Source organism: Carassius auratus, chromosome 24, assembly GCF_003368295.1.
Source record: "Carassius auratus strain Wakin chromosome 24, ASM336829v1, whole genome shotgun sequence".
NCBI classification, from domain to species: domain Eukaryota; kingdom Metazoa; phylum Chordata; class Actinopteri; order Cypriniformes; family Cyprinidae; genus Carassius; species Carassius auratus.
The window spans coordinates 22,500,920-22,528,406 of NC_039266.1; the positions used below are offsets into that span (position 1 = coordinate 22,500,920).

The window sequence follows — 27,487 nt, forward strand, 5'->3', positions numbered from 1 at the left end:
GACGGGAGTCAAGAGCACTTCTCTGGAGTATTCTAAACGTCAGACTGAGGCAAGTTGTCACAAGTGTTATATGTTGTATTTTGACACCTTTAATATCTTTATATCTTCAGGCTGAACCATGGTTTGATAACACACCAAATAGCCTGAAACTAATTTTAAACAGATACTTTGTAGATGATGCCTTTTTTTTTTTTTTGCTTTACTTTATACATTTCACTCTTCACTTCTTTCTTGTTTGAGAAAATATTTGATATATTAAAATATGTTATATAATGTTATTTGGAATTTTTTTAAGTACATCACAATTTTTTTTCTCCATGTGGAATTAATCTGAATAATTAAAATAATTAAAAGCTAAGTTCATTATTATGGCTATTTCTTCTATAGCAAAACTATATTATAAATGTTTAAAATTTTATTTTTTTTATATTCTAAGTTGTATAATTAAAATCTATTTTGAGAGTTTAATTTTTAAGTAAAAAAATATTATGTCTAAATATTATTTTGAATCTAATGTATTTATCCTAAATATTATTTAATCTAATTCACTGACATCAATATTTATTTATTTTATATTATTTTTATTATTGTATTTATTCATTTAATTATTTTTCAATTTTCACGCTTGTTCTGGAAATAATTTTGGACGGTCCCTCTGGCGCTCTCTTGCGGACCCGAAACCTGTAAAGTTTCCCTGTGTTTCATACGGACACACACGCACGCACACACACACACACACACACACACACACACACACACACACACACACACACACACACACACACAAACAGTGTGTGTCCTAAACTCTGATGAGCGCAGTTCTGTTCGCGTTCCGAGTCATTTGTTGTGTTACGCGCACGCTCTGCGTATTTACGCATCGGATCCACACAGTTCCCAACGAACTAAACTTCGGCTCAGTTCGGTTCTACTCGGCTCGATCTGCTCGCTCCTCGAACACAGCGCAACTGGTTTTAGGAAAATCGCGGAGCGCACGGTTAAACTCCACCAGAGTCCGACAGCACAAACCGCCCCTGTGCTTGCGTCGCGGTGACGTCACGCTCCTCCGGCGGCGGTCCTAAAGTCGGTAAGGAACGGACAGACACAGTTGGGTTCAACTCGTCCAGAGACGCTGACCGGGGGTGTGACGTTAACGGCTGCTCAGACAAACGGGAATAATTTCGGTTTGGCGCGGAGCGCGAGAGGAGCGCGGGCTGGCGTTCGCGAGACTCCCGCCATGGATCGGAGACTTTTAACGGCTTTTCTCTTCTCCTCCGTTATTTTCTTGATCTCAGCCGACACGGATCAAGAATCTCAAGGTAAGACCTTCGGTTTTTCCCAAAAGACATTCTTTCGAAGTCCCTCGCGGACAATGTTCTCCTCAGGAGATTCTCCTCAGGCGCGTAACGGAGCTAATCAACTTTATAAAGTTACTTCATTTGCGCAAATGAGCGTCTGAGGTCAGATTGATCTGTTTCTCCGTCGCCACAGCCCAAACTTTCCCGCAGAGCCCCGATCCTCTTCTTCTGAGGAGAGATTAGCTCGTTTTCTCGGTACACGTCGTTAAAAACAGCCATCCCGTGCGTCTTCTGACAATAACCGAGGGATATGTGTATATAAGAATCCTCTCTCGTGTCGCTTCGGTTATTGAGACACTCGTTTGATTTTTCCTCATTTTCTTCTCTCACAACAACTGCGTTACAGCTGTGCACTTCTCCCACGGACACGGTTTGATCTGTTCCTGTAGGAACCACAGAAGATCAGCGAACAGAGAACGGTTCTCTTAGAGTCATGAATAAACGATCTTCACTCCAGAACACAGATCTTCTCACAAACAGCTTCTCTATCTCTGAAACATTCAGATAACATTATTCCAGGACGTTCAGAAGACCGAGAAGCGTTTTTATCATGTCAGAGAACATTCAAAAACAAGTTTATTGGAAGAAATTTTTTAAAAGGTGGGATTCTTCTTGTAACGTTTAAATACGTCGAATATTGTTACGCTTTTGTTTGAATATTTGGTGTTCTCAGGCGCGAGTTTCTGTGTTCTGTCAGTCACAGTGTTTAATAGATAACAGACTCAAACACACAGAGAAAGGCATGCCTTTGTGCTATTTTTATCTTTAGATATTCTATAATCTTATTTTTAATGCAAAGCGGTCAAACATTGACAGATGCTGTACGTTATTTCTGAACTTACTTTCCTAAAGTGCATTGGCTAGTAAATAAGATCCATCTGTGTGTTTAATTAAACTGTGTATTACATGCAGTTTAACTTGTTTTATGAATGACTTCAGTGTTGTTTTAAAATATGCACCATATGTAGTACAAGCTGTGAGTTTGTGATTACGCCCTTGCCTGAGTTAAACTATTTTATGCATATATATAAATAATAATGCAGTGATGTGGTCGATCTCAGTCTGCTGAATGGTTTTTGTGGTGTTTTATTCTGTGTGTTGTGTCCTGATGGGGGCAGCAGTGCTCACATATAATATGGGATTATCTCCAGATTCCCAATATCACACAAATCCCACAAAAATCCGATATAACAAAAGATTATATATACATGACTTTTCCATTAGTTTAAACTAGTTTATATATATTTGTTTATTTAGTTAACTCCTTATTTTATATTTTATATAAAACGTTTATTTATTAATTTTAGTTATAATTGGATATACATTGTTTAATAATTAGTCACACGAGTGCTCTAAATTGATACAAATGAAGATACGTTAACAAACTGAAATTAATTGGTCTACATGTTTGGGATCTCTATATTACACAAACAGTGGCTCGTAAAGAAGGAATCATATGAGTGATTAGTTTGATAGTAGTTTGATACATATATTTAATGTACAGAGCTGCAATGTTTATGTTTTCCTCAATTTGTATGAGCTAAAATCAGATGAAGTGCATTGCTCAAGCTGCTCTCGGAGAAAGAAAGCATTGTCCGTTTTCAGTTCAGATTCACTGATTCACAGGAAGAGCATTATGGAGATGATTATCATTATTATTATTATTATAACTGGTGACGCAGAGGATATCCTGAGTGATACACAGCCGTTAACAGCCTCTTCCGTGGATTCAGTCACATGCAGCACTTCACATTGTTCTCGACAAGCTTGTGTTCACGGTGACGGCCATCACCTGTGTGTTTTTTGAGCTCGTTCTTCCCCGAGCACCGCTGGGTTCGTCAGTTTCCTTTAATTAGTCCACATCATATTCATGGAGTGTTTCCAAGACTCATGGGAGGTTGGAACTAGATCTGCGTTTAATTGAAGCAGTGCAGCTGATTGTGTTAGCGTTGCCATTTTGAATAGTTTTCCATCGTCTGCCAAAAGCATTTCTGCGCCCTTGTACAGAATTCCTCTGTGTTTGTTGTGTCTGAGCTCTGCAAACGTGTGTGACTTCCTGCGAACACATTCCAGCAAAACACACACACATCAGGACTAAAACATGACTAGAGACCCACCGACCTCCTACATGAATCGTTTAGGAGCCAATGACCTTTAGTTTCAGTTGGCGGATTAGTACAGAATTGCTCGATTAAGACACATCTACTCTCACATCCGACTTAAATCAACAAAGAGGTGCCATCATTTAAAATTGATTAAATTACTCCATTTGAATCTGAATCATGGTTTTTGTTGACTGACTGGTTTTGTGCTATAACTAACACTTATATTACATTTTAAATCTTTAAATAATTGAGTTCTTTAGTGTTCATGTTGTGTTTGTTCTCATGTTTCCTGCTTTTTTTGTTCCTGCATCAGAAAGATTTAGTTTAAAGTCAACACGAAAGGCTGTTTGCAAACCATTTTGTTGACACTTGTGCGTGATCCAGGATATTAGGGTTGGGTTAAACACATAGAGTCTATAATCCATAATAACACTTCCTCCATTGATAAACTTCATCATCTGCTGTTGTCTCTCACAGATTAGTTTAGATCTGTTTAAACGCTGCTTGATCTGTGCAGATTTCTCTCCTGATTCAGACCAGAACACTTTTTCACTGGAGGAAGTGTTATTCTGGATTATAGACTCTATGTGTTTGAGTTAAAATCATCTTAATGCTGGATGTGTTTCAGGTTTTGTCTTCTCCAGATGTTCACTGATGGACTGGAGTGCTGTGGATTATTGTGATGTTTTTATCAGACTCTCATTCTGACGGCACCCATTCACTGCAGAGCATCCATTGATGAGACACTGATGCAATGCATTTCTACAAATCTGTTCCCATGAAAAAACAAGCAGATATTAACATTAGCACACCATTTTAGCCACAGTCTGCATGTGTGTGTGTGTGTGTGTAGGATAGTTTGTTAGCAGTGTGTAAGTTGCTGAGTAAACAGCGCTGTGCTAATGAAAGCTCCCTCGTCCTCGGGTGGGCTACAAACGAGCACAAAAGCTAATGAATCAGCCGCTTCCACTAACACAGAGCTGCTGTGGAGCACAAGGTGGACAGGTGGTCTGCCAGAGGCTTCGTACCATCGCACTTCATAAACGAGCATAAATAAACAAGCGCTAGGTGATTAAGCCCTAATAATACGACGGCCGCTGATCAGTGAAGCAGGTGACGTGTAGAGCTCAAAAACACGGCTAATTAATCCACAACGGGCCAGCGCTGTCCCAATTCCAAAGCTTTTTCGGTTTACTCCTTCATGTTTCCGCTGGTGAATGTTCGTTTGACCACAGGCGGATATCTCCATTATTGTCAACCTGCGTCGGCAGAGTTTTAATGGCCCTCGTTTGACTCATTAACGAGTTTCCGGGCCTAGTTTAACTTCACTGCAGCACTTCTCTGAGTTTCCTGACCTAATTATGATCAGGCCATTGTTTCTTGAAGGGTAGACGCGGCCCCAGATTTTTTTACGGGAAGTTGTCCCACTTGGGCATGGTTGGGTCGCTCGAGGCGAGAGATGAAAGCCGCGCAGGAGAGCAGAAGTTTCCTGCGTGCGCCACCGAGCCGCCATGTGTTCGTCTCCCACATTTGGAGACATTTTTAATTGTTGCCAAGCATCGATGCCCGGCGCTAATCCCAGAGATTTATTTACGTCAACGCTAAATAGAGGAGGCGTAAATATTTGAGCTGCACGCGAGCACCGTGTCGTGCCAAATAGTTTTTTTAATGACACTAATTATTTCTCCCATGTTTTTTTTGTGGTGTTTATCGTGAACCTGGCGTGTGTGTGTCTTCTTCATTGAGCGGTTCATGTTTGCCGAGTGTTTTAGTGTTTAGGCTTGTCCTTCTGTTTCCTTCTTTTGTTCATGTGTCAGCAGGAATTCATTTCAATCTTTATAGTCAACATCAAACACTGTTTGTAAGCCATTTTATTGACGTATTTGTGGGTGAAACAGAATATTGGTGATTACTAATAGTGATGTTGTAAAGAAGACTTTTTAATACGACTGAAAAAAAACAGTTGTGGGCCAAAAGTTACATTAGATCCATCTATATTATATTAAAATGTACAGTATTACATTTATTACTAAGTAACTCATTGTTCTTTTAAGAACCGATCATTGAAAGGTTCTTTTGAAGAAATAAAAACCGATCTGCTGTGGCATTGCTGTGTAAACCCTCTTTATTTAAGAGCGTGTTTCATGTTGTTTCTATCATAAGTGCTCCGTCTGTTTCAAGGTAAACCAAGCTGGCTGTTTTATATTCCTCCTCTCGTCGCTCATGTTATTTTGACATGCACAACAACAGTAATCTTACACTTTATATAACTGCTGCTCTCGAGTCCAGGCGCAGTCCGGTGTAAGAGTGCAGATTTAATTGCATTAATAATCCAATCATTGAGTGCTGACATTGAACCTGTCCTTTCAGAGCGCCGGCCTTGTGCTCGGCCACAGGAACGCAGGAAATGCCAGAACAGTTAGAGCCAAAATGGAGGCCTTTTCCATTTTAATAATGGCACATCTTGTTTAGAGTCCCGTGCCGCTGCATGAATAACGTCTCAGTGAAACGCTCGGCCTCGGCGCACGAGGAAAATCAGGCTGGAGACTGTGTATTCAGCTCACAGCCTTCACATTGCCCTTCTTCCATTGCATCCTTAATTAGTTTTCCACAAGATGAATACAAGAACGAAACGGCTATTTTTAACTGTAAATGCTTGTTTGTGGTTATGTGCATGTTGTCAGATAGATGCCACCAGTGCAGTCCATTGTTTCTGACAGACTGTTTTTGATCATTCAGAGCTTGATTTTATATCTAAATCAATGCAGTTATATTTTTCTGGTCTACAGACTTGATTGCAAGTGCATCAGTTGTTGATCAGATGTTCAAAACACTCAAAACTGAATGCAGGTGGGTGTCAAATTGGAAATGTCCAGCATGCATCACCAGGAAGAAAGACATCTTGATTATACAGTATGAGCTCAAAGAATTCAGAAATCAAGCCTGAATGGTTTAATTGCACAATAAAATCATGCATTTGAAATAAGGGTGAGTTTTTAATTGTGCAAATGCACAGGAGACTCTAGTAGAGCTTTTGATAAGCAAATAATGCAAAACTCAAAGCACAGAAATGCACAGCTCATGCAGATGTTGAGTAAAACAGTGCATTGCAATGAGATCACAATCACAGAAGCATATTTTTAATGTTTCTCTCGCCTGAATCTATCTTTGTGGGTTTTATTTGGAAGCAGCCTGCTGTCTAGAAGTTAGCAGTAGAGCTGTAGTGTGTCTGTAGCATCTGCGGAGCGAGGAACAGTGAAGCACAGATGCTGCTGATGCAAGCATTCACTGTGGAGCAGCGCGCCGGAAAGGTATTCACCAAAGGGAGCCGCATCATTAATAAACATTATGCAAAATATGTATGTAATTTGTAAAATTAATATTGAACTGAAATAAAACTGCAGCATTAGTGTTTCTTATTGAAGCTCCTTCTGGAGGAATTCTCGCAGCGCTGGGTGTCTTTTTAACCTTGAATTGGGTGCTTATACCAGCTCCAGGGGCTTTGGAGAAGCAGGCAAAGGGAATTCTATATTAAAAAGAGCGTTAAATGCACCCAATAACAGCTGAGAGGCAAATGCATGTAAATATTTAATTGGGCATTATTCAGTATTTAGAGTTGGGCCATCCTGGAGAGAGAATCCGACAGCAGGAGATAAAACTGAAAGTCTGGAGCACCAGAGGCACACACGCGCTAAATTAGTACATTCAAATATGCAATATATATTCCAGATGGAGCTGCTTCACAGCTAACAGAATTTTTTGGTAACATTCTTGGTAAAAGTTATGAAAATGTAATTTCGTAAAACGTAAAATGTAATAATTGTAAATTACGAATGTTAAGTTTTTGCGATAACGTTTTCAGAACATTATTATTAGAGACCAGATAACATCATATTTAAGTTACTGGGAGAATGTTAAGTTACGAAAACGTTATTTCTAAATGTGTTTTAGATGTTTAAAATGCCTAGTTTGTAAAATGTTATAAAAATTTTCAGTTCTGTGAATGTTAAAGGAACATTCCATTTTATTGTTTTGAAAACATTTTTGGTGTCTCTAATCTTTCTGAAATAAACAGTAAGATTGCTTTTTGAGAATTAAGAATTACTTAATGTGAAAGTTGATTGCTTTGACAATTAGAGATTAGACTGTAATTTATATTTACACGCTATACTCATAGTCACGCAATGCTGATGATGTTAACATTAATAATTTGAGTTTAATAAATGATAACAATAACAATAATTTGCAGAGTTTGATGTAATATGAGCTAAGTCTTCATTAGATTAAATCACCATTGGTAGCATGATTTATTATAATGCTTTTTTCCTCAATTGGTCAGAACAAACATGGCAGACCATGTTTTATTGACTGCTAGAATGTTTGTTCATATCGAAGGGAGAACCTTTCCAGAAATCACAAGAATCCCTTTTGTTTGCACATTTGTGATCCCGGAGCACAAAACAATCTTAAAGGGATAGTGCACCCAAAAATGTGTCATTGTTTATTCACCTTAATGTCGTTCCAAACTTGTGTGAGTTGCTTTCTTATGTTGAATATAAAATTAGATATTTTGAAGATTGCTCATAATCGACATGAGGGCGAGTAAACAATGACAGAATTTTCTTTTTTGGGTGAACTATAACGATATAAGATCGTTGGGGTATATTTGTAGCTAGAGCCAAAAAAACATTGTATAGGTAAAAATGATCCATTTTTCTTGTATGCCCAAAATCATTAGGTAAAGATTAAGCAAACATCATGTTCAATAAAGATATTTAGTAAATCTCCTACTGTAAATATATCAGAACTTAATGTTTGATTAGTAATATGCATTGCTAAGAACTTCATCTGAACAACTTTAAAGATGATTTTTTTCTCAATGTTTACATTTTTTTGCTCCCTCAGATTCCAGATTTACAAATAGTTGTATCTCAAGCTAATATTGTCCTATAAATCTGAATAAAAAATAATTGCCCCTTATAATATGTTTTGTGGTCCAGGGTCACATCTCCTCAGTTTTGATGGCTGGTTCAGTGTTCCTGCCTGCTTTTCTTGTGGCAGTTGTTCCGTGTGCCTGTTTTTGGGTCATTGTCACTGTTCTCTGAGCAGGAAGGATATATGGATTTATGAATCGCCCCAGGACATGGTCCGCTCCTTAACACCTCATATTTCATCTGCTCTTGATGGATGAAACCCTGTATGTATGTCATCCATTTATACGAGCTCAGACGAGGAGGGACGTTTTCAAGGAACTGGATCTCTTGTGGCGTGGGCAAAGTTAAGTGAGGTTAAGAACTCTTCAAAATTAGAGCAGCTGAGCTTTTTAGAGGCTAAATGTGTTACCAGGAGGAGAGCGAGCCGCAGCGGGCGGCCTTTCAGATGATATCTTTATAAAAACGCTTTGAGTTAACCAGACGTTTCCGGCTGTGGTCTGCTCAGGGTTTTTGTGGCTCAGTGTTCAGGTGTGATATGGTACGAAGAGGGTTAAAAAAAATATTACACCAGCCTCTAAGACGACATGAAACCACATCCGCAACCCATTCTGCTGTCCAAATGTGGCGTATTTTCAAGTGAAACGTAATACTCAAGTTGAACAATGCAGGGTGGGAGTTGATTTTATCTTTTGGGAAATGACTGGATGGTTAGATTCTGTCATGATTTACTCGTTCTTAACCTGCATGACTTTACTTCTTTCACCTGTGCTACACAAAAGACAATCTTATTTGAAGAACGCTGGCAGCCAGACAACACTGGATACTTATGTATACAACTATATATATAGAGCTGGGCAATTATAGAATTATATTTCTTTTCAAAATATATTCTTTTGTTTTCCACAGAAGACAGGAGTAAATAAAAAAAAAAAAAAAATATATATATATATTTTTTGCTTGAACTAAGAATTGATTGATTGGTTGGGAAAGAAGACATTTTTATGTCGTATGACATAGTTATGAAAATGATATTTGTAAATTTGTTTAAGTTTCTGTTCTCGGAATGTTCTGAAAACAGTAAAAAACTTTAGATGAACATCTAACTAAAATCTTTCAGAAACACTTTAACAAACAATGTTTAAACAACATTTGTGCAAACGTTTGGAGACAACCAGAAAAGGTTTGCGTTACTTGAGGAATGTTTGATTATAACTTTGAGAGAACCTTGCAAGAACGTTCCTGATTATCTTATTTTAGCTCAATTTAACATAATCTTCCACCATGTGTTTCCAAGCGGTAGATTGTGTGGTGAAGCTCCTCTGTCACAGTATATGTGAGGTTTCGCTGCTCCTCCCAATGGAGCAAAGAATCAGAAAGGAGTGCAGGGTTTTTCTAGCAGATCCATTCTGTCTGCTGCAGTACCGTAATTCTCCAAAAGCCTTGTTGTAGACGAGCCAGCAGCATGAAATGAGCCTCTCCACCATGATAAACGAGGCAAATCTCTACTGAAGCACAATTAAACAAATCCCTGTTTAGATCATTGAAGAAAGGAAGATCATTCTGTGTGGCGACGCTTCCAACTTCTTGCCCAAACTTCTCCTCCTAATACTCTCTGTCCCAGAGCTGAGACACAAACGAAGCGTATCGCACAGAAACCAGGCAACTTTGTTTGCGTGTGGAGTTGAAGACGAGCAGAAGTGACACGGAGCTGGCAGCGGCGCAGCAGGAGGCTGTCGCTCTCCCTTTAGGACGTCTAAACCCAGACTCGTGCTTGTTCTGCTGTCAGGTGAAGCTCGCTGACGAGACGCAGACAGGTAGACCAGATCCAGCCGGCTGAGGGTCATTTGGACAGGCAGCAGATAAGAGCCGCAGGTGTGTCCGCAGGCGCTGCATTAACAGCCACAGACCCCAGAGCTGCCTCAGAGGCACTCGCTCGCTTTCACACCGCAAGCCTCCAGTCCAGTCTGAACCAACCGCACACATCAATGCCATCGTGAGCACTTCAAGACTCATCGTGGAGCTGATTATCTCTTCCCCCGCCACCGTTTAAAAAGAAAAGTTTCCAGCCACCGCCAGCGTTTTTCACTGAAATTTCATTGCTCCAAACAAACCAACAAAAATTTTTTTTATTTAATTTTTTATCAACACTTTAATGTAGGGAGGTTTAATAAAAAAAGCAACATTTTGAGCAAAAAAATAAATACAAAATCTGCATTTTTTATTCTGTATCCACATTTCACTTGCTAGCATTATGCAATTTTCATTTATATGTTATTAGTGTTGATGAACGCAATAATTTTTCATATGCACATGCTTATATATGAGATGGCTTGTTTCTGTGTCTTCCTGGTCTGTGTTTTTGATCGCCCCCTAGCGTTTAACAGGGAAGTGTGTTTCACGAATATCAGAAAAGTCTGTGTTTGCCGGAGAAAGAGTTAATGCAGTTTCGTTTGTGTACAATTTTGTGTGCTCTTGATGAAGAGGAAGCTAAAATCACATCATATACTCATTACTCTACTGGTCCAAATAATTAAGATTTGTAATGTTTTTGAAAGAGTCGTTTAGGCTTAAGGCTTCAGAATAGTGAAATCAATCGGTAATGATTTTCACTCTCTCCGGTAATGACTGCTTGATTTCCTCATATATTGGCACCAGCCGTTATTAAAGCAGGACGGTGGGTTGTGTTTGTGGAAGGAGACGCCCTTCTCTTGGGTTTATCCGTCATGTTGTTTCCCAACACGCAGCAGCACAGAGTGTTATGTTCTGCGGTTTCATCCCATCATGGCTAATTTGTTCCCTTCTCTTGAGAGGGTGGGTGTTCTTAAAACGAATGAATAAGTAAACTGGGTCACTGGCTTTTTGCTCAATACTTACATCCTCGGCCAAATATTCCAAACTCTCCAACTCCATTTTTAGTCTTTGGCTACTATTACTCAATTGGAAACTGCAGCGATTCGTATGTATAGGCATGTTTTATTTTTATTTTGCAGGAATGTATTTGGAGTCCCGTGTTTCCAATGAGGCTGTGTTTGTCACTATGTTCTGTACGTCTCGGGCCGGTGTAACGTCTGCATATATCTCCAGACGCAGCAGTGCAAATAATGAGGGCACATGTTTACCTCCAGCTCCTCTCACCCGGGGAGATGGATTAAATTGAAGCAGTTTGGTTTGTTGTCAGATTCTTAAGTATTGCTTTCAAGTGCGAGCCGTGGCCGGGCCCCTGCGGAGGGTGTACTCACTGGAACTGAACAGAGAAGGTCTCTCGCAGCTAATCGAGTCCAGCCACAGGCTCCTCAGACGCCGCTTTTAGTCACCGGAGGACCGTAATAGCAAACAGCGGGGAGCGTGGAAGGCAACAATGCGGCTCGCATACAAACGTTCCGTTCTTTGAGGAAAAACAAAAAACATACGGTTCTTGGAGTTTAGAGTCACCAGTCTTTTGTCAGAGATTTTATGGTGCATGAATGTCAAACGGGACTTTATCCATCATCATTTGATTAGACTTGATTTGACTTAAATGTATTTTCTTTTATCCATCAACATTTGATGTTGTATGCATATTTATTTGTTGTAATATACAGTTTTTAATTATTATTTTATTCATAGTACATTGCAGTAGTGTATTACATATACTGGTAATGCATTTTTTAAATAATAAAAATAATAGTAATACAAATCGCACCACAGCGCTACACTGGTCAAACCACATTACTGCAGGCTCTTACATTAGATCATATGAGACTACTCTACAACAATAATATTTGTAGACAGTTTCTTATTGTCAATGCTGTGGATAACGTTGACTAATCGTTTCAGCCCTACTCCATAATAATAATAATACTAATAATGATTAAAAAACAAAAATGAATACAGTTAACTTAAATTCCAATTCTAAGAAATGTAACATTCTTGGATTTATTTTCTCAATTTAAGCCTCTTCAACTTTACTTTTTCTAATTCCAAACCACTCTTTTTGGGATTAGCCTATATGATTTTCTTCGAATTTTTGTTACTTTTGATTGTTTTTAGTCATTTAATATTTGGTTTTAGTTCCTGTCTGCTCCCTGGACACAAATTCAGAAATGATTGTTTTAAAACCATGTTCTGACTCAAAACCATTCTCTGTTTGATTCTGAGCATTGTACAATGACTAAGATGCCCCCCCGCCCCCCAACACCATTAACCTTGCTTTATTCTTGCTTCTGTATCCATGAGATCAAGTTCCTGTCACTTCCTGAACAGAGCCTGACTGTAACCGCATGGATGGATGTGCTATTATCTCCGGCTCAAGCTGAAGCTTTAATGAAACTGTGACACGGCTAATTGCTGTAAAGGAGGTTGCATGTGTGTTTTGTGTGGATCTGTCAGCAGTTTGGCAGCAGTCAATGTTCCCCAAACCTGTGTGTTTGGCGGTCCGGATCTCCTCCTGTGGGCCGGACCCAGTGTCATCCCGTCACGGAGGAATCCATTTCCACGGCTCCAAGTCTCCCTGACACTTAAATTGCACAGAGCGCCGAGTGTGACAGACGTGGAGCTCACCAGTTAGTGTTAAAACTGCCACGGCGCACTACCAACCCTCATCAGTGAGGAGCAAGAGTTCATTTCCCGTCGGTACGCCAGCGACAGGCCTGTGATTATAAAGACAGTGGGACATTTAGAGCTCTTCAGTCTCTGTGAGATCTGCGTTTAAGGGCTTTTTGCTGAGTCTATATGTGTGTTTGGCCACATGGCACTGATTACTGAACACGCAGCTGTTTCTCCTCATGAAAATCACTCGTCAGCACTTTTACACCGAGACCCTGAAGCCCAGGACAGACTGGGAAGTGGATCTTTCTACTAGCTGTAATTATAGGATCAGTGTATGTGAGATTACAGGAGAAGACAACAGAGCACAATAGATACAAACAGTCCTGGCTTGGTATTCAGTCTGAAAAATAGATGGTTTTGGAAACAACTGTAGTCTAATTGAATAAATATAGCATGTATGTGCTCAAATATTGTTGTGGGCAAAAATTCACAGCATCTGACAAGAGTTTGTAATGGAGAAATAGAGTCTGATGAGTAGTTTATAAAAGTAATGATAGTAATAATATTGAAATTTTTATTAAATTAAATTTAAATTAAATTTACTTTTCACATCTATTATTTTTATTAGTACTATTATTGTTATTCTAAAAAAACATTACCATTCTAATATGCCGCTGTATTATACTATGATAAAATACAAATATTTAAAAATGTTTATTTATTACCATGTATTTTAAATGAATATTTTCTTATAATTAGGTTTCGTGTAGCTTCTTGGAGACTGGATTGAATCTGTCTCAGTTTCAGAAAAAGCTAGAAATAACTGACTTTAAACCATCTTTTACCTGCTGAAAATAGCAGTGTTGTACTCATTTTGGCCAGGGCTGTAGTTTGAGGTGTAGCAGTGATCCAGAAGCAGATTCAGACGGGACGAGATCTGTGTGTGTGTGACAGTGAGCAGGAGCAGGACTCCGGTGGATGCTCCGGGCCGGCTCTGACCTTCTCTCTGCTGGAGAACTGTGGGAATATCACTCCTCCAGCACACTGGATTGTGTCTCCATCAGCGCTGACCTTTCACAGACATTCGCCTCTCTCTGTGTGTGTGTGTGTGTGTGTGTGTGTGTGTGTGGCACGCTGTCAAACCACCTGCTGTGTTGCTCTGGGTGGGGACCCTTTAGAGTTCGACCCCCTCCACAGCTTCTGATCTCTTCACGCAGGCTTCGGATCCGTCATCTGTGGACGTTTGCCTCAGGTTCCCAGACGCTCGTGTGAATGTGTGCATCCGCCGACCGATGCATGGTGTCTTCTAACGTTTTTCTCACTCACAGTGAAGCCCAGACAAAATAGAAAGAGATTCCTAAACTCTCCTCTGTAAAAACCTCTTATGTCAACCAAACGAACTACATTGATTGAATAAAGCCAGGATTGCCACTTCATTGATTACTTCATTAAATAAGCATGACGTTTCTACACTGGTCAGTTTTGAGGTTGTAGGCTATTTGGCTTTTCATAATATGCTAGTGCAAGAAAGTGTAAGTAAAATAAACTGTGTATTTTGAATGTTTTATCTATTTGCATGTCTAGATTTTAATTACAATACGCATCGTTAAAGAGTTTTATCTCCACTTCAGCATCACTTACAAACACCAGAAGTTAGTTTTGTTTTATTCCTCTCTATAGTCTGAAGGATTTTACTGAGGAGCTTTCTTTCTTTTTTTTTGTAAGCATGATATCTTATGGCAAAAGTTTGTAATGCACTGGAGAAATTTGAGATTTTGGTCTATTTTTAATTTGTATAGCATGTTATTTCCTAAAAGTGGAAAGAAATTGCAATATAATAAACGCTTAAAGGTGTAATTTGGGTGTTTCATTTATTTAGATTTTAAGTTCAAACCATATCTTTAAAAGTTTTTATCTCGACATCAGCAGAACTTAGTTTTATTCTTATCTAGGGCTTTGTTCATCATTCACAATGATTTATAGAACACTTTATTCCTAAAAACAGAGGTAAAATGTGTTTGTTTTCTGTCTGTTGACAGTATTTTCTGATTTTTGGAGCGATAAAAAGAGAAATCCAAATACCCCTTAGTAAAACCTTGAACAAAGCCAGAAAGCTTCATTGGTTTTTATTTTTGCTTATTTTTCTCATTGTAAGCATGTCTGTTAGGGCCAGAAACTACAACCAAAAGTTTCTTTCTTGCACAGGGTAGTTTCATGATATGTTTCAGATTAGTAGAAAGAAAGTCCAATGAAATAAACAGTAAAAAAGTGTTTAAATTAAATGGCATTAGTTCTTAATCTAATTAATAAACCAGGGACGTATGGTGATATGTGTTATTAAATGCAATGGCTTGTTCACCTGTAGAGTCTTGACTCCTCAGTTTGGCTTGAAACACCCAAACACTCACAGGAACGGCCGAGTGTCGCTTTCATCTTAATGAACTCTCCAGAAACACCAACCTTCAATCCGTTGCATTTCCCACAGGGATTTCCTCTGAAGTATCGCTGATCACTCCAATTAGATTTGTGTCTGATGCATCGGAAAACCTTTGGTGAGTGGAGCACCATGTGATTTCTGTGAGCTGGAAAATAAGCCAGAGAAAACTCTTAAACACATAATCACTGGGATATTTAGACGCTGTTCCAGTCTAACTTATGTTATATTCATTAAGAGTGCTTTCAGGTTTGCTTAAAAAGAAAAACTTACAAAAAATTATATTACATAGCATTTTTTTCAGTAGTATCAAAATGTAAGGTATAAAAAAACAAAACTTTTAAACGTATTAATAAAAACTTTATAAATAATAATAAAAATATTAATTAAAAAATAATTAAAAATTTAAATTAAAAAATAATAATAAAAATGACCATAATGCACAACAAAATGTGTTGTTATACCTTATTAATTAGATTTTCATTTTGAATTTATTTTATTTCAGATAGATGCCAAGGCAACATTTCTTATTATTTTCATTCAGTTCACCTTGAGCTAAAACTAAAATAAAATAAAGTAAAATAAATGTATTAAAAAAAAACTAAAAAACAAAAATAAAATAAACAATAATAGTAAAATATTAATATAAATTATAAAAAAAGTAAAATATAAAACTGAGAACATCTCATATGAAAAAAACTAATAGTATCTCCGTGATACTAAAATAACAATTTAACAAAATAAGTAAGGAAATTGTTGAAAGTAGCTAAAATTAAAATAGAAAGGTAAAAAAAAAAAAGTACAATTATTTTATTTCAGCTATTTGTTGAGGCAGCATTTCTCATCTTTAACTTGATTTAATAAAATAATGAAAAAAAATTGACAAAAACACACAACAAAATTACTAAAAGTGTAACTAAAATTTAAATATCCTTTAAAAATGAATATTATATTAATACAAATTATAATGGAATGGAAAATTTAAACTAAAATATATATATATATATATATAATGCAAACTAATAGAATCTCAGTGATACTAAAATAACAACCTCTTCTCAAGTAATTTTTCTCCGAGAGGATATAGTGTCCCAAACTTCCCTCTCTAGGGAGCTGTATCAGTGTGCACTGGGCCTCACATTAAGATTTGTTGCTGAATGCTAAATGAGAAGCTTAGGGCTGTCAAACGCCTGCTACTTCAATTTAAGTTCATTTATTCTGAGCCGTTAATAATGAATGAACAAGCTGAAGTCAATTGTGCAGGTTCATTTGTCGCCCTATTGATTACAGCGCTCCCATCAGAGCGAGTGTGTGGGTGTGTGTGTGTGTTCTGGAGGTGAAGGATTTCATCATCTCTGTTTCTCCTGGGTGGATTGCTTCAGGTTTGCTGTCTGTACTCTGTTGGGATCTCAGCTTTAACTCCACATCTCTTTGTAATAAAGCTCCAGGTCAGCAGTGCTGTAGGACTCTCTGTGTTTAGGTAAAACAGACAGAACTGTGTTTATTTCACCAGTGTGAGTTACTGCCGGTTGGGAGATGTTTTCCAGTAAATGTAGGTGTTTCTTTGTGGATACTCCCAGTTTTTCTGCTATTGTTAGAACATTGTACGCTTGGTTTTAAATAGAGCACATTTAAAGTCATCTCTGTAGTGTTTGTGGTGATCAAACCTATTAAAAACCATCTTGCAGTGTTTGTGCTCCTGCCCAGGCCACCACCGTTCCCCAAACCCGTTTTCCCAAATTCATTTTTAATGTTTAATTTATTTAAATCATAAAATGATACAATTTAACAAAAATTATGCAGGTTTAAAATTACATTTTTAAGGCCCTATGAAATGTTTAATTTTTCCCATATTCTGCTTTTTTCATACATTTGTTTTTTATTCTATTTTAAAGGTTAAATAACATTTTATTAATAAAAAGGCATTTCTAATTAATTCAAATCCTGAAACAAATTAACAACGATTTAATAAAAGTTTTACAAAACTGTAACTTTTGGGGCACTATGATTTTAATTTAATAGTTAAAAAGTCTAATAGTTTTATTTTTTTGTTTTTTCTGTTTCTGTTATACTGTATAAATTACATTTTAGTATTAAAAAAGCAAGGCTGATTCATTTAAATCAAATCAAATGCAGTTTTTTTCCCCTATTAAATTTTTCTAGATAAATTCAGTTTTAATAATAAAAATATTTAAAATCAATTTAATTAATAAAACATTAACAATTTTCAACCGTTTTAGTTTTCTGGATGTATGATTTACATTTACATGACAAATTTATTATACAAAATTGCGTTAACCAAATTAATGCATTAAATGTAACAAATTAAATTAATCTTTTAAAGTGTAGTTAAATGAAAAGTGCTGGACAACAGAGATTTACTGTTAAAATTAAAACATGGAATAAAAATACTACATTGAAAAGTGCATTCTTCTGTACAAGAATAATGTATTTCTGTCATAATTTCTTCAAGTTAAACCAAACTTCTATTTTGGCAGTTTATAGTGAATACTTGTGTGTTTTTGTGTTACTGACTGGATTGTGCGTGATTTAGTTCATGTTTTTTTTATTTTTCAGAAATGCAATAATGTAAATATATTCCGAATGCTTCAGAATTCATGCACGGTGCCTGATATAATTCAGATGACGTTATTTGGTCAAGTTTAATGCACATTCAAGCGTTCAGAGCCATTAGGAAAGGCTCTTAGGAGTCTGCATGGTAATTCACTCTGTGTAGAGTACATCTAGAGTGGAAATGATATGGAAATGCTCGGTTTGAATAATCATCTGCTATTCATGAGACGCTATTTTCCTCGTCCTCCGGCTCCATTGAAAGCGGGTCAGGATTAGATGCTTTCAGACGGATGCTGCTGTATTATCTGACATCAGGAAAGCAATTACCAGAAACTCTTGATTAATATCATCTCTGAGGCCCAGATGGAAGTTTATTGTAAGTGTTCTTCAAGGAAAGCTTGCTGTGGTTTGCAGATTAAGACGGCGAGCCTGCTCTGCTTATCCTCTTAAACATCTCCTGCATCTTTGTGTTTATGATATGCTTTAATCCACGAGACTGGGATGATTGACAGGTGGCAGACGCATCAGTCTCGAGGTGAGGTCAGGAGGGGATTTAGGGATGAATCTCATGAAATCTGTCGAGAAAATGTCCAGGTCACATTTCACTACATATGAAAAGATATTTGTAAGAAATTACATTTTGCATTAAGAAAATAGATTATTTTTTTTTTTCCACTGTGATTTTTTTTTTTTTTATATGATGAAAATTAAAAATGCATTTGTATATATATAGACAATATTATAATGTGATAAAAGTAAAAGTGAATGATAATAAAAGTAAATAACTTAGCATTTATACATCAGGAATTGTCAAGAAAAATTACTGAAATAATAAAAACTAGATTTTTTTAATGCAAAACATCACATCTTTTGATTTTCTTATGGTTATTTATTTGCTCAGCGATCGTCGTTATTTATTTATTTAGATTACATTTATTTATTTTTTTACATGAAGCCTTGATGACCATCATTGGAAAATAATTTTTTTATAGCAATTAAGCAAATTTACCTTAGTTCTCATTAGAAATGACGCAAAAATGTAATTAAAAAAAAATTATTACATATTATTTCAATAGTATAATGTTTATACTTAATATTTGTTGTACTACCTTGTGCAGAAACTAAACAAATTGACCAATATTGATTTATTTGCACTGTGTGCATGCCAATTTCTTTGTATTATTAATACAATTTTGAAATATGGATATATGGTCAGATATCCTGTAATCAAAGCACCATTTCTTTGATTTGGGGGTGAAAGTGAGCTGAGAAACTGTAGTGAACGGCGTGTCTTCTGATGGTTTGCCGTCTCTGGGCTTTGATCTCAGTAAAGATGGAGGATCTGTCCGGAGGAGCTGCAGGTATTGACGCTGATTGGAGATAAAGCGGTTTGGGTGGAGGAGCCTGAGGAGGTGGCGAGGAGTGTGAAGGTGTTCTGAGCCGATGCTGAGTGATGAGCAGACTGTGACATGGCCCCGGGGCCCGAGGGGGGGGTGACGGATCCGAGCAGACAAGCGGCGCATGGAGGGACCCTCGCTGCCATTTAACGCCTGACATCTCTATCATCCCTCACTCCTCGTATGATCTTATACGTCCAGACAGAGTCCATGTGCAGAAACGTTTTTAACAACTTTCCTCGTTCATTCCAAATAATCACAATCAAACTGCAGATGGGTTATTTTGATTGGGTAAAAAGCTAACTAACTTTTTTTTAATGAAAAAAATGCAAATAAACTTTCTTATATGTAAGATATTTTGATCGCCTTTGCTTGATTGTATTTGTGGAAACATGCATTTTATTTTTCAGGATTCACAGATGAATAGAAAGTTCAGAAGAGACGGATTGATTTGAAACAGAAACATTGTGACATTAGAAATGTGTTCACTGCTACTTTAGATCAAGATAATGACCTGTAGAAGTATTCGCATTCTCATGTAGACCGTAATAGAAATGCATGTGATTCAGGTGAAAGTGAAGCTGGACACACAGCACAAGTCCTTTACTTCTGCTCTAATAACGGCGTATAGAAGCCATACACACCAACGGCATCAAATATTCAAGTTCTCTTTTGCAAATTTGTCCTCATGAAATATGTAGCGTCTCCGGGGGATCGTGGTGGTGTCGGAGCGATGATCGTGTTCTGATACGTGTTGTGTGTCGCTGTCGTCTCGTGTGTTTCTTCACATGATCTGCTAACCTCCTTCACACAAACACCAGCCAAATGTCAGCCGGCCCTCCGAGACGCTCATCCCTCGTTCTTCACCTCCGCTCCGTCCTCTCTTCCTCGAATCCCTCTCTCTCTGCCAGACAAGGCACTGCTGGACTGAGACTCAGACTCACGCTTGATGAATGAGAGGAAGAGGAGTACGCTGTAAATGATTTTAAAGTAAATGAAAAATTGTAATGTAAAAATAAAAATAAAATAAATAAAAATGTAAATGAAAATTGGTGTGTTAGAGACATGATTCTTAAAATCATGTGATTTAGACTCAAATCATGTGATTTAATTTTTTTTTTTTGTTGGATTTACTTTGAAACAATTTTCTTTGAAAAAAAAAATGTATATATGATTTAATGTGATAGTGTCCATGTTTACGTAATATAGTAAAATAAATACAATTATTTTTATTTTTAGCGTCTAATTCACAGTAAAAAAAAAATTACTATTTGAAATTGGTAGTAAATTTCACAGATAATTACAAAGTGATGAATAAACAATGTTTAAGAGTGCATTTATTAGTGTTAGTCTGTTTTGCTGGGGTAAACCGCTCTTCTGTTTTCTGATCTGATTATTGTCATAATGCGTCCGCTGGCCTCCAGCTCGTGACACGCCTCTTAATTATTCATTCGGCCCGGAGGACATAAATCAGTCAGGCAACAGCTAACTAAATCAGCTTCCAATTAGTGTTTGTTTGTGCTGCTTATATTCCCCCGTTCACTAGTTCCAGAGATCTCCCAGCGTCGTCTTTGCCCTTCAAACCGCAGGATCAGAAAGAGCTTTGAAAGAGCGTCAGATCAAAGACGGATGTTTCTGGAGAATCACAGAGTTACTCAGACACATGCAGCCTGATCTCCGCTTCATTCCCTCCGGAGCGTTTGTGTGACGTCCAGCGGAGACTCAACTCTACTCATTAGGCCTGGAGACGTAAAGGGTTAAATAATCAGGGCTGTTTAAATGAGCTTCTGATTGGCTGATTGGTCTCGAATGCAGCAGTAACGGAAGTAACAAATAAAAGATACTCTAGATATTCTGCTTCCAGTACTTTTGTAGTATTTTCTTTAATGTAAAAAAATCATAAATGTGTCTAGTGCTTTAATTTTCTGATTAAATATTGCAATTTTATATATATATTTTTATTGTATAATAATAATAAAAAAATCCAAGTTTGAAGGGTTACAAAATTTGGCAAGGTTTTTTTTAATATTATGTATAAATATCATAATAAATAAACAAGAAAGTAAGTATTACTCAATTTTAAATTGCTAAAATTATTTATATATATATATATATATATATATGTATATTGAATTAAAAGATAAATTACAAAAAAAGTAAAAATCTAAATAAATTATGAATAAATTACTAAATAAAAATAGAGATAAATTACTAAATGATAAAATATAACAGTTACTAAATAATAAAGTAAATAATATAATAAACAATAGATTATAAGTAAATAAACAAATAATAAATATTGGTTTTAATTTATTGTTGTAAATATTTGCTTTTGCAAAATTGCTTTTGATAAAAATGTGTGCTAAATGCATAAATGTAATATTTAGCTGTAAAAAAAGATTTTTTTTTTCCCATTATAGTATTTTACATTGCAACTGCAAAATGACCTTAAATTAATAATATTTATGGCTGTTTTAAATTCTCCACTTCCTAATGTTAAACCATCAGATTTTTATTTTGTTCAGATTTCTGTCTTGTAAAGATGTTTTGTTTGTGTCAAAGCAACTCAAACTGAAGTGACAGTGAATCGAGTGACCGTGAGACGCTGAAAACACTTAAATAAACACTTCTCTCTGGAACACGTGCATGTATTTCTATATTTCCATGAGAGAAGCTGATAACAGCAGCTGCAGTTCCTCTCATTAGAAACACTTTGTGATCCAGCACATCTATCAGTGTAAGTGAAGCCGTTCTGTGTGTTTTGGGTCGAGAGCGTTTGCTCGGGGCGGAGCAGGTTCCTGAACTTCGCTCACAATCAATGTTCCCTTTATAGAAATCAATGCGGAGGGCAAACATGAGCCGACGGCAGCGTCCCCAAACACGTCTGCTCTGTGTGAAGAGTGTGTTTCTCACCAGCAGATGTGTGTCACTTCTCATCCAGAGCGTTCATGGCCACATGTATATTTCTGTTTTCAAAAGGCCAGTTATTTTCTGGGACCTGGTGGTTCATTGTCCAAAGGAAGTCCAGATTCCTTCCCGGGTTTGTTCTTGTGTGGAGGGATCAGATGTCTGTCGATGAAAGTAAATATGAGGGTGTGTTTGTTGGGTCGGATGAGTATTAATGCTCTGATAAGAAGCATAGCTTATTCCCTCAAATTCATGCTCTCACTTAAAGATCATCTGGATTTGGGAAGTGTAATCCCGACTCCATGACTCCAGCCGTGCTGGGATTTAATCAGAAAGCATGGCGTGTTCATATTCATCTGCTCGGTCCGTCTAAAGTAGTGTAGTCCCTGTGGTCATAAATACGACACTGCCTTTACACTGCTTTGTTTCCTTCTACAAGTCTCTGGAATTAAGTAAGGAAATAGTTAATTATTCTGCGCTAACTTTTAATTTGATTAGCTTCGTCACTTTTTCTCTGTGCTGTTTTGTTTCGGTGGTGGAGGATGACACATGTTTGTGAAGCCTGGTATTTTCCTCCCGGCTGCACCAGGCTTTTCCTTTTCCTGCCGTTCTCTCCGGAGCCGTATCTCCAGGAAGCAGGGAAGAATGAGTACAGGAGAAGGGAAGGACCCGTCCCAAATAATGCCCAGAAATGACCCAATAACACCCGGGTCGCCCTGCTGTGACTTGACTATCACTGGGAAACTATGAGAGTAAAGCAAGAGCATGTTTGTGAGTCAGAGACGGAGTAGTGTTTCCTGTGAGGTCGTGAGGTCAGAGAATCACAGCCGTGTCTGTTCTGGGAGAGAAAGAGGCTCTTTGTGTGCCACACTTGTATTTGTTTAGTTTGAACAGATAATATCTGTGCATCATCTGTAATAAATCTTACACATACAGCCGTGCAGGAAGAAAGCGGAGCTTCCAGCGCATCCACAGCGATCCGCCTGGAAACACAACAAAGCCTGATTGTCCTCCGGCGCTCCGAGTCTTTGCAGGAGGAATGCATCTCCCTGCCATTCCTTTATTACTGTGCAATCATTTCAGTGTGGACGGAGCATCGATCAGTTCTGGCTTGCTCTTGTCCAAACAGAGAGCCTTTCATCACACAGCTACTCTCCAGATTAGCATTGAATTAGCATTTCAGTCACATGAGTCTGGAGCCGGAGCCGTCGTCTCCTTCGGGTTCATCTTCTGCTTGGGTCGTGTCTTCTGAACGAACAGCAGGAGTCTTGGCTTGACCGGAGCGTTCGTGTTAATCACTTCTGACTCGTTAGTGAAGCTGATGATCACACACACGATCGAGTTGTGTTGAGACATGCTCAGCTTGAACTTCTCTGGTGTGTTGAGTGTAAGAATCAAACTCAGACGTCGCTTCTAAAATAAAATCAATCCTCTTATATTGATCTGAGCACATTTTGAGACATTGTTGAGATTTGTTCCTTAAAATCTACAAGAACAAGTGGGATTTCTTGTGTGTGTGTGTGTGTGTGGTGTGAAGAGCGTCTCCCGCTGAGATGAATTCTCTCTGGGTCTCGGAGCTGGATGAGTGATATTGTCTGGGCTTGGGCTGAAATGATCTCTATTCTCCTCCTCTCCTCTTGAATATTTGAGAAAGTGATGCTCGTCTCCGGCGGGTCGTGTGAGGACGCCAGCGCTCTGTAAATATTACTACGGTAAACTAAACAGAGCTTGAAACGTCGCAGGTTTAGTTTGTAAAAGCTTCAGTCTGTTTACTCAGAGCTCAAGTATGAAGCCGGATCACTGTGTTTTTTATTACTGCTTGCACACAAAATATTTACTTGTGCAAGCTGATGCTCAAAAACACCCTGAAAACTCATTCCCTGCACTCATTCTCAGCCTTTGACTACGCTTTCAGTTTCATCAAATCAGAAACTCAAAACCATTCGTTTTTTAATGAATCTTTGCAAATCGTCTTTCCTTATAATGTTTTAATTAGCAAGTTTCACTATAACTGCAGCTAAAGTAAACAGTGCCTCAGAGAGCGGCTCGGAAGAGAGGGGCGGAGTCAGCAGAGCTCATTAACATTTAAAGGATAATGCTACAAAATGGCTCGCTCTGAAAAGAGCTGTTTTTGACCGGGGAAAAGAAAAAGGTGTTTTTTTATACCACCATTGAGAAATTTTAACCAAACTACGTTACAGACTTTTTATTAATACTAAATTAGGCTGCTGTCCCTTTAAAACTAAATGCAACATTTGTATTGTCTTAAGACGTATCCAGGTGTGTTTATGTGAATTTATTTTTCAAAAAGGATTTGGGATTATTTAGTGTCTATTTCTGCATTAAGATGCGAAAGAGAACTGCATTCAGTGTTCACTTCTCTGTTTTAGTGCCTTGCTAATATTTTTGTCTCGTTTTTATTCATTGTTTTTGCCATTCAAAAAGAGTTTTAGTCGTTGAAAAAACTTTGTTAATTTTGTTGACAAATAATTTTCGTTATCATTTTCATCAACACTGCATTAATAGTTGTATTGTAGCACTTTTCCTGTGCACTGAAAAAAAAATGTATTTACAATTTTTGTTTTAAGGTAAGTGGTTGCAATCAATACTAACATTCAACAGTGTTAATTTTGTATTTAAATGTAGCTAAAATAAATTGTTTGCAAACCACTTACCTTAAAAAAAAATCATGTATCAGGACATGAATCTGTGTTTTTATATTTTAAATGTTGTTTTATACTCAAAATAATACTCTTGAATATGCTTTGGATGAAACAGAGTGACTCTAAACTCAATAATTTACACACATAATGATATTTCAGAGAAAACAGCTTCTTTCCCACAAATCCCTATTATAATCCTCCAAATCGCCAAAACCTCGCCGGCAGCTTAAACTCCTGATTGAAGAACAGAATTCTATTAAATATTGCTGGTAAAAACAGATGGCCACTCAGACGACATCACTTCCTGCCGTCAGAGGATAAAGAGGTCACGAGATGCCCTGAGGTCAGACGAGGGAGAAACACACCTCACAATGCATCGTTTAATTAACTACTCAATTATCTCTTAAAGTATTAGCATGTTGCTCTTTATTGATGCATTTACTGTGAATACAGCAGTAGCATTATTTATTTGTTGTTAAAGATTGCAAATATTTTTTTATATAAACATGAATATTATTTAAAAATAAAAATATGAAAATATTACCATTTAAATGTTTTAAAACAATAAATAAAAAAACTAACAATGTTTAAAAAAAACATTTTTAAATATAAACATGACTATTATTTTAAATTATTAATAAACATAAATATTTGACATAAAATAAGTATTTAAAAATATAAACATGAATATTGTTTTAAATGTTAAATATTATGATATTAAAAATAACTAAAATATTGAAAACATATTTTTTATATTAATATACCATCACTCTTTTACTGTGAATGCAAAAGTAGCATATTCATTTCTTGTTAAGAATTAGAAATATTTAACATCAAATAATATTAAATATTCACAGTGTAATATAATATTGAAATAATAAAGTTCTGCGAGCGTGTTTAATGTTTGTCCTGTAATTCTGTCTGATGCAGATGAGGTTTCTTCAGTGACTCTACAGCATCGTTCCTGACGTGTTTCTTTCAGCTTGGAGATTTGAGGAATGTTCTGCAGTAATGCGGCGTTTCTGTGTAATATCTCTGATAGGAACGTGTTTGAAAGGCCTCGTAAGACCAAAACTATGCAGAACTGTGCTGTGCTATAACGGGACGCATTGGACTCGCTCCAAAAACAACATCCATGTGAAGATTTGGATCATTCTGCAGCGAAATATTCTCTCCGGAGATTTTTGGAATATTTCTTTTCTTTTTTTTCTTTTAAGAGAAAATGTTTCTTGAGCAGTAAATCATCATATTATTCTGATTTCTGAAGATCATGTGACACTGAAGACTGGAGGAATGATGCTGAAAATACAGCGCAGCATCACAGAAATAAAGTACACTTTAACACAGATTCACACAGAACACAGATGATTCAAATAGTAAAAATATTAACATTTTTACTGTATTTTTGATCAAATAAATGCAGCCTCGGTGAGCATGTAAAAATCATAATTATTCCAACCCTTTGGCAGGAATTGTATTCATGTTCACCAGTGTTGCTCATTAGGATAATTGAGTAATTATGGCTTTTAATTCTTTCAAATAAATGATATAAAATATTTTAATAATTATTCTTGTAGTAACCAAAGTATTTAAAGGGAAAAGGTTACATTAAAAGCATAAATTGTAACAAAATTTTGACGTTAAATCCACTGCTGTTTAATATAGAATTATTAATGCGATGACTCTAGTAAGAAAAATGAAAAGTAATTCCTTACTTTATCAAGGGAAAAGTCATTAAATGACAGTAATTACTTACTTATTAATGCATTGCATGTTCAAAAGATAAAATGAGCTGAAGTTTTCATGTAACACTCAGTAGTGTGCTTGATCTAGTTCACTATATTAAAGAGAACATGCTGCTTTTAAACTTCATCCACAACAACAGCAGCCTCAAAAAACCTCTGCATGTTTGTCTTGCATAATTAAATGCAATTAAAAGTAATTAAAAGGCCTGTGCTAAATAATTACAAAAACAATCGACTCCTCTGAAGCCCCCCCGAGAAGTTTTTCCTGGTGAAAGTTTCCTTCGGAGCACTAGAAAGCTCATTAGTGTTGTTGTTTACCTTCTCATTCCGAGATCAAACGGGAAACGCTCCGGCTTCTGGAGCGCCGGCTATTCCTCCGAGTTTTTGCTGCTGGCAGCTCTGGACAAATTGGGTGTAATTCAGCGAGTCTGTGCGATCCCCCCCGGATCTGGCTTTGGTTCGCTCCGCCGGTTCGCTGACTCCACTGGCTTTGCTTTGATGGAAGGTCTCACTGCCTCGAGGAGGAGGGGAGATCGAGGTCTTTCTGCAGCGGGAAGGTCAGGAACGCCCGCGGCTAATCGAATGAGAACAGGCCAGGGATAAATCATCTCTGGAGCATCCTGATATCGAGCTGCTCGGTCCAGACTAAAATAAACATCCATCATGCCGCGTTGGTGGTACTGTGCGTGTTGATTTGTATGGGTCTGTTTGAAGCGGCGCACAATGAAAGAGGCCTGAGAGCTCCAGAGACGCTTTCTTCAGCTCGCTGCCAACGCACACTTTATCCAAACTTTTAACTGTGAAATACTAAATATTCAAGTGCTGTTAAAAACGACCAATGTTTTA

The 27,487-nt window shown here is 37.2% G+C and overlaps 1 pseudogene; it reads left to right on the top strand.

Moving 5' to 3' along the window:
* Positions 1 to 809: 809 nt before the first annotated feature.
* The window catches only part of LOC113042671 (receptor-type tyrosine-protein phosphatase mu-like), a 673,064-nt pseudogene continuing 646,386 nt past the window's right edge, over positions 810 to 27,487 (top strand).